The following is a 13948-nucleotide window of genomic DNA, read 5'->3' as shown; positions in this document are numbered from 1 at the left end:
TTTACCATTACTAGACCCATCTGTGAAGACATTCTCAGTACCTTCAATTGGTTTGAATTTAGTTATTTTAGGGAGAACCCAATTAGTTAATTTCAAAAATTGAAACAGTTTCATGTTAGGAAAATGGTTATTGAGAATACCCAGAAAGTCAGCTAAATGGGTTTAACAAGTAAGACTATTTATAAAGCTTGCTGTATTTGTGTCTTTGTGAGAGGGACAATAATTTTTCCAGGATCATATCCATGTAATTTAACAATCCGAGTTCTCCCATTTCCTATCATAGTAGCGATTTGATCCAAATAAGGAGTCAAAGTCCGTGAATTAGTATGTGGAAGGAAAAGCCACTCTACAAGATCGCGCTCTTGAACAGTAACACCAGTAGGTGAATGCTGAGTTGGAAAAATTAGCAAATCTAGAGTATTCTCTGGATCTATTCTATTTATTTGGGCCTTATGGACTTGCTTTTCAATTAGCTGCAGCTCTGCCTCAGCTTCTTTTGTTAATTGCCAAGGGCTTGTGATACTAGGATCTCCTCTAAAGATAGAAAACAGATTACTCATGGCATAAGTCAGAATGCCTAGAGCAGGCCGTATCCAATTAGTATACCCTAGCAAACTTTGAAAGTCTGATTCAATGTTTTCAATTGATCCTACATATGGCTACTTTCTGTGGCACTATTGTGGTGACATTTACTAAGGTCCCCAAGTACAGTAAGGAGTAGTAGTCTGAATTTCGTCAGGAGCTATAATTAAACTGGCATGAGAAATTGAATTTTCCAAGTGATCGTAACATTGGAGTAATATTTCTGGAGTGGGAGAAGCACAAAGAATATCATCCATATAATGAATAATGTAACACTTTGAAAATCTTTTATGAGTAGGTTCAATTGCTTGCCCTACATAAGTCTGGCAAATTGTTGGGACTGTTTAACATGCCTTGTGCAACACTTTCCAATTAAAACGCTTAGCAGGCTGCAAGTTGTTTACCGCAGGAATCGTAAATGCAAACTGTTCACAGTCCTGCTGAGCTAAGGGGATAGCAAAGAAACAAGTCTTTTAAATCTATGACTATTAAAGGCCAATTTTTTGGAATCATAGCAGGAGAAGGCAGTCCTGGCTGTAATGCCCCAATAGGTTATATAGCTGCATTAATGGCCCTTAAGTCAGTTAACATTCTCCATTTACCTGGTTTTGTGTTAATTATGAAAACTGGGGAATTCCAAGGGGAGAGCGTTTGAGCTATATGTTCCTTTTGAAGCTGTTCTTTGACTAGTTCATTTAAAGCCTCCAGTTTCTCTTTACTCAGCGGCCACTGTTCTATCCATATTGGCCTGTCTGTCAGCCATTTTAACGGGATAGGCTCTGGAGGCTTAACAATGGCCACCATCAAAAATGGTATCCTAAGTCTTGGTGGGAACTTTGTCTTTCCACTTGAAGAGGTTCCTTCAAACCTTGCAAATTTTTTCCTAGTTCCATACCACAGACATAACCCATTTCATGCATCATATGTTGACTTTGAGGGCTGTGTAATTGCTCAGGAATTAGAACTTGTGCTCCCCATTGTTGCAATACATTTATGGGGGGAGAGCCCCCATAAATTTATAGGTATAGAAGTTATAATTGGTTGAATAGTCCCAGGTTGTCCATCGGGCCCTTTACAATGCAAAGTATAATTACTTTGATATACTTCAGGGGCTTTATCAACTCCAACTATGTTAAATTGAGCAGGCTGAACTGCCCATGCAGATGGCCAGTGATGTAGAGATATGATTGAAATCTACCAAACCTTTAAATTTCTTTCCCTGAATAGTTACTTCACAGGTAGGATGGTTATCAGTAATTTGATTTACCCAGTAGGTGGCTCTCCCTTGTTTATTTGTACTGCCAAATCCCCTTGTTCTTTTAGTTTCACTTTTTCCTAGTCCCACATACGGTAAAATCAGAAGCTGCACTATACGCTGTCCTGGTTCTGCCTTTTAAGGAACGGAGGTAGATATAATGATTTGAATTTCCCCATTACAATCCAAATCAATTACTCCTGTATGAACCTGCACTCCTTTTACATTTAAACTAGATCTTCCCAGAAGTAGTCCTACCATTCCTGCTGGCAGAGGTCTGCAGACTCCTGTTGGTACTTTCTGCAGTGGCTTTCCAGGCAGGAGACTCACAGCCCTGGTGCAACACAGATCTACTGTGGCACTACCAGCTGTGGTGGGGGACAGGCATTATACAGGGGTGAGGGAGTGATCTGAGCCAGGAATGCCCTGGTTTGGAATGTGGCTCGGGATTGGCCCCTCATGGCGTTTCTCGAAATCGGGTTTCCGTCTTTATCAAATTTAGAATGACACTGATTGGCCCAATGCTTTCCTTTTTTACACTTCAGGTATAGACCTGGTTCAGCAGTTTTCTTTTTTCCATCAATGGGCAGTTGGACCCTCTGATTTTTTCTACATTCTCTCTTTGTATGCCCATGTTTCCTGCAGTTGAAACAAGCTTCAGGAAATGGAGCATTTCCTTTACCCACTCTCAGTCCTCCCATGGCTTGCACTAACAGAGTAGCTTTATGCAGATTACCTCCAATACTGTCACAGGCCTTGATATAATCAACTAAATATGCTTTCCCTCTAATAAGTCACAGAGCAGCCTGGCACTTGGGATTAGCATTGTCAAAAGCTAATAACCGCAACACTATATCCTGAGCAGTTGAATCTGCAATCACCTTTTTAAGAGACTCCTGTAACCGAGCTATAAAATCTACATAGGGTTCTTTCGGCCCCTGCTTAACAGCACTAAAATAAGGGTATTGTTCTCCACCTGAAGAGATTTTTTTCCCAAGCTCTAATGCACACTCCTCTAAGCTGATCTATAGCAGCATCCTTCATGACTACTTGTGCATCTAATGCAGCCCAGCCACCAACTCTCAAAAGTTGGTCGGTAGTTACATTAATTGGAGGCTGAACTTGTGCACTGTGGGCAGCTTGAGTAGAAGCTTCATCTGGCCACCAGGTCTTAAACTGTAAAAACTGAGCAGGAGCCAGACAGGCTCGAGTAAGAGCGTCCCATCAATGGGAATCATCTGACTGGAGGTAGCAACGTTCTTTAACAGACCCATCACGAAAGGAGAACCTGGTCCATACTGATTGATGGCCTGTTTAAACTCTTTCAGTAATTTAAAGGGAAAAGCCTCAAATGTAGCCATAACATTCCCCTGTTGATCTGGGGGGTGTATCCTAACAGGGAACTGCCAAGCCTCTAAATTACTCTCTCTTCTAGCTTGCTGAATTCCTGGCTGAATAGAACTGAGGGCAGTTGCTCGGGGCGCTGCTCGAACAGTTGCTGGGGAGACTACTTTTCGCTCAGTATCCTCCAGAAAAGAAAGATCCAGAGAGTCAGGCCATTCCCTATCTTCAAAGTATTGAGGGGGTGCTGAGGGGCAGGGACAAGCTTCCCCTTCTTGGGTCTCTTTAAGTGGCTGACGGATCTGTTCTTTTATCTCTTCTGCAACATTATCACACTCCTCCTCTTCTTTGTCTCCTTCCTCCTCCTCATCAGTGTGAAAAGGTTCTAAGGTGGAATGAATCAGAGCCCACACTGACCAGATAGTTATAGGAATATCCTCAGCACCATCCTTATATGCCTTTTTCAGTGCGCTGCCTACCTCCTCCCAGACCTCTACATCCATTATTTCCTCAGTCGGAAACCAGAGGCAATATTTCTCTGCCGCACTAAAAAGCTGCATAAGTCAGCTAGTGCTAACTTTCACTCCTCCTTTTCTGAGGAGCTGCCGAGGCAGACTCAAATAAGCCTTGTGCCTGCTTGACCCTTGTCCCATTGTTACCCTGATGCTTCCGAGCTCCCCTTCTTACCACGGGGATTTCTTAAGAGTACTCAGGTGTCCTCCAGCGTAGTTCCACATTCTCCAACCATCACTCTGGCGACCCTTCGACCTGGGTTTGAGCCCCATGTTTGGGCACCACTTGCTGAGACCAGCTTGGTCATGGAGACCCCAACCCAGCGGTGCTAGAGGAATAAAGACACAGACACAAAAATAGAGTGCAATGTGGGATCAGAGGGCTAACAGCCTTCAGAGCTGACAGTCTTGAACAGAGTTTGACCCACCTATTTATTGACAGTAAACTCATGATAAACATCGTTTCTGCAGTTTATAGATTAACTGAATTTATTATTTATGGAGAACCAAGGGACAGGCTCTTGCTTGTTACCTGCAGCAGGAACATGTCCTTAAGGCACAGATTGCTCATGCCATTGTTTGTGGTTTAGGAATGCCTTGAGCAGTTTTCCGCCCTGGGTGGGCCAGGTGTTCCTTGCACTTATTCTGGTGAACCAGCAACCTCCAGTGTGTGCATCATAGCCATCAAGAACATGTCACAGTGCTGCAGAGATCTTGTTTACGGCCAGTTTCTCATGGCCTGTTTATGTCCAGGCTTGGGGCCTGTTCCAAGCAATATTCTTTTCTTAGTCTATCATTGCCTGTTTTTTGTATGAAGGTTGGAGTATTTTCTCCTTTCCTTAACTCATACAGTACTTTCTTATTACAAGTAGTATCAGTCACAATTCACTGGCAGAATCAGCTGAATCTGGATTACTTGTTGCTATTGTTATGGGATTTTATTTTCATGTTTTGGAATGAATTCAAAGCATGGACTCAATTATTTTTATATTTTGTAGGCATTAGTAAGATTTCCAATTTTATCTTTTTAAAGTTTTTATTTATTCTTTTCCAATTTCATCTTAAGTCTGTTTTGGCAAGAGTTGTTTTTATAGGTAGTTTTGTATTTTAAAATTTATACTCAATGTTTATAATATTTTCTGATATTTTAAGTATTTGTGGCTTTTGCTGTTACATACCTTTTGCATACTCCTTTTCATTCCTGATATCATTTCCTTGTGCGTTTTCTCCTTTATGAAAAACATTAATATTGCTATAATTTACTTAGTTTTGTTAATTCCTTTCAAAATAAATGGGTTTGATTATTATAGTATATTTTTGGTTTGATTTCTGTAGTAAAGTTGTGTTGATGTAACAAATTATCACAGGATGGCTTAAGCAGCAGAAATTAATTTTCTCAGTGTTATGGAGGCTGTAAATGTTTTCAGGGTGCCAGCATGGTTGGTTTTTGGTGAGGGCATCTTCTTGGCTTGTAGAGTGCTGTTTTCTCATTATCTGTCATTCTGCTGGCTCTCCTTTGGCTGACAGATACAGCAAACTCTCTTGTGCCTCTTCTTTATAAGGTACTAATACTCTCATGAGAGCCCCATAATCATGATCTCATCCAACCCTAATTACCTCTAGAAGCCCCCATATTCAAATATAAACACCTGAGGAGTTGGGATTCGAAGATATGAACATTGTGGGGGGAAGAGGGTATACACAGTTCAGTCTATACTGTTCTATTCTGTTAGTTTCTATTTTTAATTTTTGCTTCCATTGTAGTACACTATTTTTTCTGACCTTTAGGTTCAGGGCATACATGTGCATGTTTGTAACATGGGTAAATTGTGTATTGCTGGGGTTTGTGATTATGAATGATCCATCACCCAAGTGGTAAGCATAGTATCCCATAGGTAGTTTTTCAACCCTCTCCTCCTCCCCCAGCCTCCCACCTACCCGGCCAGTAGTCTCCAGTGTCTATTGTTCCCATCGTTGTATCCATGTGTACTTGCTTAGCTCTCACTTACAAATGAGAACATGTAGTATTTAGGTTTCTGTTCCTGTGTTAATCTGTTTAGGATGATCACCTCCAACTTCATTCATGTTGCTGCAGTGGATATGATCTTGTTCTTTTTTATGGCTGTGTAGTATTCCATGGTGTATATGTACTACGTTTTCTTTATCCATTCCACTGTTGATTGGCATTTAGGTTGATTCCATGTCTTTGCCATTGTGAATATTGCTGTGATGACTACATGAGTGTATGTGTCTATTTGATAGAAAAATCTATTTTCTTTTGGGTATATATCCAGTAGTGGGATTGCTGGTTAGAGTGGTAGCTTTGTTATAAGTTCTTTTGAGAAGTCTCCACACTTCTTTCCACAGTACATTCCAACCAACAGTGTATAAAAATGTTCCCTTTTCTCTGAATCCTGGCCAACATGTTTTTTGACTTTTAAATAGTAGCCATTATGACTGGTGTGAGATGGTATCTCATTGTGGTTTTGATTTGCATTTCTCTAATGATTAGTAATGAGCATTTTTTCCTATGTTTATTGGCTGCATGTATGTCTTCTTTTGAGAACTGCCTGTTCACGTTCTTTTGCCCTGCCCCCCCCCCCTTTTTTTTTTTTGGCTTACATGGAGTCTCACTCTGTCACCCAGGCTGGAGTGCAGTGGCACGATCTCAGCTCACTGCAACCTCTGCCTCTTGGATTCAAGCAATTCTCCTGCCTCAGCCTCATGAGTAGCTAGGATTACAGATGTTCGCCACCATGCCCAGCTAACTTTTGTATTTTTGATAGAGACAGGGGTTTCACCATGCTGGCCAGGCTGGTCTCGAACTCCTGAACTCAAGTTATCCTCTTTTCTTGGCCTCCCAAAATGCTGGGGTTACAGGTGTGAGACACCGCGCCAAACCATGTGCCCATTTTTTAATGCGATTTGTTTTTTGTTTGTTGAATTAAGTTTCTTATAGATTCTGGATTTTACACCTTTGTCAGATGCATAATTTGAAAATATTTTCTTCTGTAGGTTGTCTAACTCTCGATAGTTTCTTTTGCTGTACAGAAGCTATTTAGTTAAATTAGGTCCTACTTATCAATTTTTGTTTTTATTGAAATTGCTTTTGGGGACTTATTCACAGATTCTTTGCTAAGGCTGATATCCAAAATGGTATTTCTTAAGTTTTCTTCTAGGATTGTTACAGTTTTAGGTTTTACATTTAAGTCTTTAATCCATCCTGAATTTTTGTATATGGTGAAAGGTAGGGATCCAGTTTTATTCTTCTGCATATGGCTAACCAGTTATTCCCAGCACCATTTATTGAATTGGAAATTCTTTCTCCATTGCTTGTTATTGTTGACTTTGTAGATCAGATGGTTGTAGGTATGTGGCTTTTTTTATTTTTTAACCTTGATCCATTGGTGTATGTGTCTGTTTTTGTAACAGTACCATGCTATTTTGGTTACTGTAGGCTTGTAGTGTGTGGGTGATGTCTCTGGTTTTGTTCTTTTTGCATAGGATTGTTTTGGCTATTTGGGCTCTTTTTTAGTTCTGTATAAATTTTAGAATAGTTTTTTTTTTCTAATTCTTTGAAAAATGACATTGAGAGTTTGATAGGAATAGTGTTGAATCTGCAGATTGCTTTAGGCACTATGGCCATTTTAACGATACTGATTCTTCCTGTCCATGACCATGGGATGTTTTTCCATTGTCTTTCAGCAGTGTTTTGTAATTCTTGCAGAAACTTTAACCTCCTTGGTTAGATGTATTCCTAGGTATTTTATTTTGTGGTTATTGCAAATGAGATTGCATCTTGATTTGGCTCTCAGCTTAAACATTATTGGTGTACGGAAATGGTGATTTGGTATGGTGGCTCATGCCTGTAATCCCAGCACTTTGGGAGGCTGAGGCAGACTGGTCACTTGGAGGCAGGGGTTCAAGACCAGCCTGGGCAACATGGTGAAACCCTGTCTCTAGTAAAAATATAAAAATTATCTGGATATGGTGCTGCATGCCTATAATCCCAGACACTCGGGAGGCTGATGTGCAGAGGTTGCAGTGAGCCGAGATCGTGCCACTGCACTCCAGCCTGGGCAACAGCAAGACTGTATCTTTAAAAATAAACAAACAAACAAATGCTGATTTTTATACATTGATTTTGTATCCAGAACTGAATTGAGTTTTCTAAATTCTGAAGTTGTTTATCAGCTCCAGGGCCTTTTGTCGGAGTCTTATAGAGTTTTCTATGTACAGACTCATATCATCAGTGAAGACAAATAGTCTTATTTGGGTGCCTTTTATTTCTTTGACTGATTGCTCTGGCTGGGACTCCTAGTACTATGTTGAATAGCAGTGGTTAGAGTGCGCATCCTTGTCTTTTTTCATTTTTTTTTTTTTTTTTTGAGACAAAGTCTTGCCCTATCACCCAGGCTGGAGTGCAACAGCACAATCTCGGCTCACTGCAACCTCCGCCTCCCGGGTTCAAATGATTCTCCTGCCTCAGCTTTCCGAGTAGTTGGGATTACAGGCACCTGCCACTGCGTCCAGCTAATTTTTGTATTTTTAATAGAGACAGAGTTTCACCATCTTGGCCAGGCTAGTCTTGAACTCCTGACGTCATGATCCAGCTGCCTCAGTGTCCCAAAGTGCTGGGATTACAGGCACGAGCCACTGTGCCTGGCCTTTTTTCAGTTTTTTTTTTTTTTTTTTTTTGAGACAGTTTTGCTCTTGTTGCCCAAGCTGGAGTGCAATGGCGTGATCTTGGCTCACTGCAACCTCCGCCTCTTGGGTTCAAGCGATTCTCCTGCCTCAGCCTCCCGAGTAGCTGGGATTACAGGCACAGACTGGCACACCTGGCTAATTTTTGGACTTTTAGCAGAAACGAGGTTTCACCATGTTAGCCAGGATGGTCTCGAACTCCTCACCTCAGGTGATCCACCCACCTTGACTTTCCAAAGTGCTGGGATTACAGGCATGAGCCACTGTGCCCAGCCTTTTCAGTTAAGTGGGGTGCTTCCAGCTTTTGCCCATTTATGTTGGCTGTAGCTGTGTCATAGATGGCTCTATTATTTTGAGGTATGTTCCTTGTTTTTTCACTTCATATGGTGCTGACTTTCTAAGTTTTTGCTGTAGGTGTTTTAGCACTCTAAACATTTCTCTTAACCCTGCTTTAGCTGCATCCCAGAGATTTTGGTATCTTGTTTCTTTGCTTTCATTAATTTCAAAAAGAATTTTTAAATTTCCACCTTAATTTAGCTGTTTACCCAAAAGTCATTCAGAAGCAAGTTGTTCAATTTCCATGTAATTGTGTGATTTTGACAGATCTTGGTATTGATCTTTATTTTTATTTCTATTTCACTGTGGTCTGAGAGTATGGTTGGTATGATTTTCAAATTTTGAATGAATTTATTGAGACTTGCTTTATGGCTGAGAATGTGGTCTTTGAGTGTTCTGTGTGCAGACGAGAAGAATATGTATTTTGTGGTTGATGGGTAGAATGTTCTGTGGCTATCTATTAAGTCCAATTGGTGAAGTTTCAAATTGAAGTCCAGAATTTGTTAGTTTTCTGCCTCAGTGATCTAACACTGCCAGTGGGGTGTTGAAGTCTGCCACTATTCTTGTTTGGCTGTCTGTTTGTAGGTCTAGAAGTACTTGTTTTATGAATGCGAATGCTCCAATGTTGGAGGTTAAGTCATCTTGTTGGATTGAACCCTTTATCATTATATAGTGCTGTTTGTCCTTTTTTCCTGTTGTTGGTTTAAAGTCTGTTTTATCCAATAAAATGATGATCCGTGCTCTTTTTTTGTTTTGCATTTGCATGATAGCTCTTTCTCCCACTTTTTGAGTCCATGGGTGTCTCATATGTGTGAGATAGGTCTCTTGAAGATAACAGAAGGATAGTACTTGTTTTTATCCAGATTGCCACTCTGTCCCTTTTAAATGGGGTGGTAAGACCATTTACATTCAAGGCTAATATTGATATGTGAGGATCTGATCCTATTATGAAGCTGTTAGGTGGCTGTTTTATAGTTTCTAGTTTGTTTTTGCTTCAAAAGGTCTGTGGGCTGTGTACTTAGGTTTGGTTGTTTTGTGGTAGCAGGTATCATTCTTTCATCTTCACGTTTAGAACTCCGTTAAGGGGCCGGGTGAGGTGGCTCATGCCTGTAATCCCAGCACTTTGGGAGGCTGAGGAGGGTGGACACCTCAGGTCAGGAGTTCAAGACCAGCCTGACCAACATGGATAAACCCCGTCTCCACTAAAAAAAAAAAAAAAAAAAAAAAAAAAAAAGCCGGGCGTGGTGGCGCATGCCTGTAATTGCAGCTACTCCAGAGGCTGAGGCAGGAGAATCACTTAAACCCGGGAGGCAGAGATTGCCGTAAGCCAAGATCGCGTCATTGCACTCCAGCCTGGGCAACAAGAGTGAAATGTCTGAAAAACAAACAAAAAAACCCTCCCCCCACACACAAAAACTCCATTAAGGATTTATTGTAAGGCTGGTCTAGTGGTAATGAAATCCCTTAGTGATTGCTTGTCTCTAGAAATGTTTATTCTACTCTTACGAAGCTTAGTTTGGTCAGGTTTGAAATTCTTGGTTGGAGTTTCTTCTTCAAGAATGATGAAAATAGGCCCCCAGTCTTTTCTGGCTTGTAGGGTTTCTCCTGAGGAGTCTGCTATTAGCCTGATGACAAGATTCCCTTTGTACCTGATGTGCCATTTCCTCTAGCTGCCTTTTTTTTTCTCTAGCATTGACCTTAGGCTGGTGACTGTATGTCTTGGTGGTGTTCATTTTATGTAGTATCTGGCAGGTGTTGTGTGGATTTCTTATATATGGATGGCTACCTCTCTAGCACAATTAGGGAAATTTTCTTAAATTATTCTCTCAAGTATGGTTTCCAGGTTGCTTACTTTTTCTCCTTCTCTCCCTGGAATGCCAGTAATTTGTAAATTTGATCACTTTACATCATCCCATATTTCTTGGAGACTTTGTTCATTACATTTTTTTTCTTTGTGTTTGTCTGACTGGGTTAGTTGAAAGACTAGTCTTCAAGTTCTGAAATTCTTCTGCTTGGTGTAGTCTGTTGATGAAGCTTTCAATTTTATTTTAAAATTCCTTAAGTGAGGTTTTCACAGTTCCTGTAGCTTTGATTAATTACTTCTTAAGATGTTTATTTCTTATTTTGTTGACTGCTTCATGTTTGTGTTGATTTTCAATCTTGCCTTGGATCTAGCTGAGTTTCCCTGCAGGCCAAGCTCTGAATTCTCCACTTGTCATCTCTGTGCCTCCATTTTGGAAAGGGACCATTGCTGTAGAGTGAGAGTGACCCTTTGGTGGTGTCACAACATTCAGCTTTTTCATGGTGGCAGAATTCTTACAGTTTCCTTCTCATCTGGAGAGGGTTGGGGCTAAAATATAGAAGAATGTGCTTCTAATCTGTGTCAGATTGTTGGTAGCATTAATTGTTATGGCTGTAGAATTCCTTACAGCTTATTTTGTCAATGCCAGCAACACAGAGTATGTCTATTTTTTTTTTTTTTTTTTTTTTGAGACAGAGTCTCACTCTGTTGTCCAGGCTGGAGTGCAGTGGCATGATCTTGGCCCATTGCAACCTCCACCTCCCAGGTTCAAGCGATTCTCCTGCCTCAGCCTCTCGAGTAGCTGGGACTATAGGCACACGCCACCATGCCCAGCTAATTTTTGTATTTTTATCTAGAGACGGGGTTTCACCATATTGGCCAGGCTGGTCTCGAACTCCTGATCTTGTGATCTGCCCACCTCAGCCTCCCAAAGTGCAAGTGTGAGCCACGGCGCCCAGCCGTCTGCTATTTTTTAGTCACTGATATCCAGATCCCTTTTGAAGGGACTCACCTAATTTGGTAAGGTGAATCTCTCTAGATATCCCTATGCTATAAGTAAATCAAGTTCTCCTAAGGATATTCTAGGAGATTATTCGCTTTGTGTAATGTGTAATCGACTGAATAGAGACTTGAACTGTATCTGCAAAATTCCTTCATTGTTGCCACATAATGTAATACAGGGTTGACATTGCATCACCTTTGCTATATTTTCTTGATTAGGAGGAAACTGTTTATCCTATCAACACTCAACAGGAGAGGATTATACCAAGGCATACCAGAGTGCAGGACTCATAAGCACCATCTCAGAATTCTGCCTACTATACAGGTACACCCCCTAACGTGGATGAATCTCACAAACGTGATGTGAAAGAAACCAGAAGTAACAAGAGAATGCATCCTATATTTTATTTGTGTGTTTGTGTGTGTGTGTGTGTGTGTGTATGACTTGGCAAAATTGGTTCTGGTTTAGGGAAAGGTGGAGTAAATGCAGTTATCCTGTCTGTCCCACTGAATGCAGGTATAACACCTGGACAGAATGCATCAGCTATTTGAAGAATCTGAAAAGTAAATAGCAGCAGGGAGATGGAAAAAAAAATCAGCTTTCAAAGTACCACCAAGCAGGCAGTAAGTTTGCTAGTTTTCACCCTTCTGGTTTCATCTGGTCTGTACTCAGTGTGGCTGAAAAACCAGAGGCACACATCATGACCAACATGGAGAGCTCCAGAAGAAGCCCTCTGGTTCTGGTAATATCAACAAGGGGGTGGGAGGGGTGGTTTCTAATGCTCGGTGAGAAAGAGAGGGAGATAAATACCTCAGTTTGTTTTCTCCATTTACTTGGTTCCAGCCTCCAAGCAATCCTCTGGTGGCAATGAGACATACCATAGACTTTGAGAGCTGGAATGTGAGATAGACGACCTTCCATGTAGTCTAGCCTCCAGGTAGAGACACAAAGAGTACAGCAAAATCTTTGAAAATAAAGCTCCCATTGAAACCACAACTCAGAGTGTTGACTAAAACTTGCAAGCTGAACCCAACTGGGTAATTGTTCAGATTAAAAAAAAAAATCAGCTGAGCGCAGTGGTTCATGCCTTTAATCCCTGCACTTTGGGAGGCTGAGACGGGTGGACCACGAGGTCAAGAGATCGAGACCATCCTGGCCAACATGGTGAAACCCCGTCTCTATCAAAAATACAAAAATCAGCTGGGCGTGGCAGTACATGCCTGTAATCCCAGCTACTCAGGAGGCTAAGGCAGGAATTGGTTGAATCCGGAGGCAGAGGTTGCAGTAAGCCGCGATCACACCACTGCACTCCAGCCTGGCGACAGAGCTAGACTCCATCCAAAAAAAAAAAAGAAAAAAAAAATCTACACTCTCCATAGGACTTAAAGGCCCAGAGTGTTATAATATTCAAAGTGCCCTGAATATAAACCCAAACTATTCAGCATACTAGTAGTGGAGCCTCACGGGGCTGTGTAACAGTACAAAAGGCTAACATTCACGATATTAGAATCCTAAAAGAAGAGGAAGATGTGTGATGCAATAAGTTTTTGAAAAGGTAATGATGAAAAACTTCTCAAATTTGATGAAAGACACAAATATTCAGATTCAAGAAATTTAATGAACCCAAAACATAACCCCAGAGAACTATAGGCCAAAAGATATAACAATTAAAGTTGTGAAAGCTAAAGATAAGTAGAACATCTTGAAATTAGCCTGGTAAGTAATAACATGTTACTCATAAGAGAACATTTCGTGGCTCATGCCTGTAAATCCCAACAATACTTTGGGAGGCTAAGGCAGGCAGATCACTTGAGCCCAGGAGTTCGAGACCAGTCTAGGCAACATGGAAAAATCCCATCCCTACAAAAAAATTAGCCGGGTGTGGTTGCGTGTGCCTGTAGTCCCAGCTACTTGGGAGGTCGAGATGAGAGAACTGCTTGAACATGGGAGATTGAGGCTGCAGTGAACTGTGAGCCTGCCACTGCACTCCAGCCTGGGTGATAGAGTGAGACTCTGTCTCAAAGTAAATAAATAAAAGAACAGTTCAGTTGACTGTGGATTTCTTTTTCCTTCCCTCCCTTCCTTCCCCTCCTTTCCTCCTTTCTCTCTCTCTTCTCTTCTTTCTTTTTTCCTTCCTTCCTTTCTCCCTTCCTTCTTCTCCTTTTTTTTTCTTTTCTTTCTCTTTCCTTTCTTCCCTTCCGTTTTCTCTTTCTTTTTCTTTCCTCTTTCTTTTCTCTTTGTTTCTTTCTTTCCTCTCCCCCCCTTCTCTCTCTCTTTCTTTCTGAGACAGAGTCTCACACTCCAGGCTGGAGTGCGATGGCACAATCTCGGTTCACTGCAACCTCCACCTCCCGGATTCAAGAGATTCTCCTGCCTCAGCCCCCCGAGTAGCTGGGATTCAGGTGCCCGCCACC

At 41.3% G+C, this 13948-nt stretch overlaps 1 protein-coding gene across 1 annotated transcript in view; it reads left to right on the top strand.

Moving 5' to 3' along the window:
• Positions 1-12730, top strand: part of ZNF560 (zinc finger protein 560) — a 53063-nt gene extending 40333 nt beyond the window's left edge. The window contains exons 11-13 of the mRNA XM_054461604.2: positions 11753-11858; positions 12051-12157; positions 12378-12730. The gene's annotated coding sequence lies outside the window, so the exon portion shown is untranslated. The remainder of the gene's footprint in view (positions 1-11752; positions 11859-12050; positions 12158-12377) is intronic.
• The last annotated feature ends 1218 nt before the right edge of the window (positions 12731-13948 follow it).

The sequence above is a fragment of the Pongo pygmaeus genome, chromosome 20 (assembly GCF_028885625.2).
Source record: "Pongo pygmaeus isolate AG05252 chromosome 20, NHGRI_mPonPyg2-v2.0_pri, whole genome shotgun sequence".
Lineage (NCBI taxonomy): Eukaryota > Metazoa > Chordata > Mammalia > Primates > Hominidae > Pongo > Pongo pygmaeus.
This window is presented reverse-complemented; position numbering and strand designations above follow the sequence as displayed.